The 4,047-nt window shown below is 36.2% G+C and overlaps 1 non-coding gene across 1 annotated transcript; it reads left to right on the forward strand.

The window, feature by feature from the left end:
* The first annotated feature begins 1,734 nt into the window (after positions 1–1,734).
* LOC112760898 (small nucleolar RNA R71) lies at positions 1,735–1,842 on the forward strand. The gene has a single exon (XR_003181314.1). It is a non-coding gene; the product is annotated as a small nucleolar RNA R71 (small nucleolar RNA).
* Positions 1,843–4,047: the final 2,205 nt, after the last annotated feature.

A 4,047-nucleotide genomic window follows, 5' to 3' on the forward strand; every position in this document is an offset into this window, starting at 1 on the left:
GTTAGATAAATAAAAATTGGGTTGCCTCCCAACAAGCGCTTCTTTAATGTCAATAGCTTGACAGTGGGTTCTCATGGAGCCTCACAGATGTTCAGAGCATTGTTGAAACTCTCCAACACCAAACTTAGAGTTTGGTTGTGGCCTCCCAACACCAAACTTAGAGTTTGACTGTGGGGGCTTGGGTTGACTCTGCTTTGAGAGGAGCTTTTCATGTTTCCTCTCCATGGTTGCAGAGGGAGATCCTTGAGTTTTAAACACAAGGGAGTCCTCATTCCATTGAAGGACTATTTCACCTCTGTCAACATCAATCACAGCTCTTGCTGTGGCCAGGAAAGGTCTTCCTAGGATGATGGATTCATCCTCTTCCTTTCCAGTATCCAGGACTATGAAATCAGCAGGGATGTAAAGGCCTTCAACCTTTACTAACACGTCCTCTACTTGTCCATAAGCCTGTTTTCTTGAACTGTCTGCCATCTCTAATGAGATTTTAGCAGCTTGCACCCCGTAGATTCCCAGTTTCTCTATTACAGAGAGGGGCATGAGGTTTATTCCTGAACCAAGGTCACACAGAGCCTTAAAGATCATGGTGCCTATGGTACAGGGTATTATGAACTTTCCAGGATCCTGTCTCTTCTGAGGCAATGTCAGTTGATCCAGATCACTTAGTTCATTGATGAACAAGGGAGGTTCAACTTCCCAAGTATCAATGCCAAATAATTTGGCATTCAGCTTCATGATTGCACCAAGAAACTTGGCAGTTTGCTCTTCAGTAACATCCTCATTCTCTTCAGAAGAGGAATACTCATCAGAGCTCATGAAGGGCATAAGGAGGTTCAATGAAATCTCTATGGTCTCTAGATGAGCCTCAGAGTCCTTTTGTTCCTCAGAGGGAAGCTCCATATTGATCACTGGACGTCCCAGGAGGTCTTCCTCCTTGGGATTCACGTCCTCCACTCCCCTTGTAGGTTCGGCCATGGTGCTTATGTCAATGGCCTTGTACTCTCCTTTTGGGTTCTTTTCTGTATTGCTTGGGAGAGTACTGGGAGGGATTTCAGTGATCCTTTTACTCAGCTGGCCCAATTGTGCTTCCAAATTTCTAATGGAAGATCTTGTTTCATTCATAAAACTTACAGTGGCCTTAGACAGATCAGAGACTAAGTTTGCCAGATTAGAAGTATTTTGTTCAGAGTTCTCTGTCTGTTGCTGAGTGGATGATGGAAAAGGCTTGCTGTTGCTAAACCTGTTTCTTCCACCATTATTAAAGCCTTGTTGAGGCTTTTGATCCTTCCATGAGAAATTTGGATGATTTCTCCATGATGAGTTATAGGTGTTTCCATAAGGTTCACCTAAGTAATTCACCTCTGCTATTGCAGGGTTCTCAGGATCATAAGCTTCTTCTTCATGAGAAGCCTCTTGAGTACTGTTGGATGCAGCTTGCATTCCATGCAGACTCTGAGAGATCATATTGACTTGCTGAGTCAATATTTTATTCTGAGCCAATATGGCATTCAGAGTATCAACTTCAAGAACTCCCTTCTTCATAGGCGTCCCATTACTCACAGGATTCCTTTCAGAAGTGTACATGAACTGGTTATTAGCAACCATGTCAATGAGTTCTTGAGCTTCTGCAGGCGTTTTCTTTAGGTGAATGGATCCACCTGCAGAAGTGTCCAGTGACATCTTTGATAGCTCAGATAAACCATCATAGAATATATCCAGGATGGTCCATTCTGAAAGCATGTCAGAAGGACACTTTTTGGTCAACTGTTTGTATCTTTCCCAAGCTTCATAGAGGGATTCACCTTCTTTCTGTCTGAAGGTTTGAACATCAGCTCTAAGCTTGCTCAGCTTTTGAGGAGGAAAGTACTTGGCTAAGAAAGCCGTGACCAGCTTATCCCAAGAGTTCAGGCTGTCTTTGGGTTGAGAATCCAACCATAATCTAGCTTTGTCTCTTACAGCAAAAGGGAAAAGCATGAGCCTGTAGACTTCAGGATCTACTCCATTAGTCTTAACAGTATCACATATCTGCAAGAATTCAGTTAAGAATTGAAAAGGATCTTCAGATGGAAGTCCATGAAACTTGCAGTTCTGCTGCATCAGAGAAACTAATTGAGGTTTCAGCTCAAAGTTGTTTGCTCCAATGGCAGGAATGGAGATGCTTCTTCCATGTAAATTGGAATTAGGTGCAGTAAAGTCACCAAGCATCTTCCTTACATTATTATTATTTTCGGCTGCCATCTCCTCTTCCTGTTCGAAAATTTCTGAAAGGTTATCTCTGGATTATTGTAATTTAGCTTCTCTTAATTTTCTCTTCAGAGTCCTTTCAGGTTCTGGATCTGCTTCAACAAGAATATTCTTGTCCTTGCTCCTGCTCATATGACAAAGAAGAGGGCACAAAAAAAAATAATAATAATAGAGATCCTCTATACCACAGTATAGGGATTCCTTTGTGAGTGAAAGAAAAGAGGGAGATAAAGAATGTAATGGAATGGAAGAAACACAACTGTGAGGAGGGTAGAGATGTGAGATGACATATTAGTAGATGAATAAATAAATAGAATGAGATGAGAGAGGGAGAATTTTCGAAAAATATTTTTGAAAAAGAGTTAGTGATTTTCGAAAATGGTTTTTGAAAAATGTTAGTATTTTTTGAAAATTTTTAAAATCAAAAATAAAAATAAGAATAATTAGTTAATTAAAAAGAAATTTTTGAAAAAGAGGGAAGATATTTTCGAAAATTAGAGAGAGAGTTAGTTAGGTAGTTTTGAAAAAGTTAAGAAACAAACAAAAAGTTAGTTAGTTAATTGAAATAAATTTTTGAAAAGATAAGAAGTTAGGAGGTTAGAAAAGATATTTTGAAACCAACTTTTTGAAAAAGGTAAGATAAGAAGATATTTTAGAAATTAGTTTTGAAAAAGATTTGATTTTTAAAATCTCAATTAATGACTTGATTCATAAGAAATCACAAGATATGATTCTAGAACTTAAAGTTTGAATCTTTCTTAACAAGCAAGTAACAAACTTCAAATTTTTGAATCAAAATATTAATTGATTATGTTATTTTCGAAAATTTGATATAAAAATAAGAAAAAGATTTTTGAAAAATATTTTTGGAATTTTCGAAAATAACTAAGAATTTTGAAAAAGATTTGATTTTTGAAAAAGATTTTGAAAAAGATAAGATTTTCAAATTAAAAATTTGATTTGACTCATAAGAAACAACTTGATTTTAAAAATTTTTGAAAAAGTCAATCCAAATTTTCGAATTTGATGAGAAAAAATGGGAAAGATATTTTTTGATTTTTGAATTTTTATGATGAGAGAGAAAAATACTAAAAAGATGCAATGCATGAAATTTTTAGATCAAAACATGTGATGCATGCAAGAATGCTATGAATGTCAAGATGAACACTAAGAACACTATGAATGTCAAGATGAACATCATAGACACAATTTTGAAAAATTTTTAATGCAAAGAAAACATGCAAGACACCAAACTTAGAATTCTTTAATGCTTAGACACTAAGAATTCAAGAATGCATATGAAAAATAATAAAAGACACAAAACAAAAAATCATCAAGATCAAACAAGAAGACTTACCAAGAACAACTTGAAGATCATGAAGAACACTATGAATGCATGAAATTTTCGAAAAATGCAAGATGCATATGCAATTGACACCAAACTTATAACATGACACATGACTCAAACAAGAAACACAAAATATTTTTGATTTTTATGATTTTCTAATTTTTTTTGGATTTTTTTTTTCGAAAATTATATGAAAAAGAAAAAATAAGGATTCCAAAATTTTTAACATGAATTCCAGGAATCTTGCATTCCTAGTCTAAAGCTTCAGTCCAGGAATTAGACATGGCTCACTAGCCAGCCAAGCTTTCAATGAAAGCTCCGGTCCAAAACACTAGACATGGCCAATGGCCAGCCAAGCTTTCAATGAAAGCTCCGGTCCAAAACACTAGACATGGCCAATGGCCAGCCAAGCTTCAGCATGTAATTCAGACATGACGCGCCTGACATACTCATTT

Source organism: Arachis hypogaea, chromosome 16 (assembly GCF_003086295.3).
Source record: "Arachis hypogaea cultivar Tifrunner chromosome 16, arahy.Tifrunner.gnm2.J5K5, whole genome shotgun sequence".
Lineage (NCBI taxonomy): Eukaryota > Viridiplantae > Streptophyta > Magnoliopsida > Fabales > Fabaceae > Arachis > Arachis hypogaea.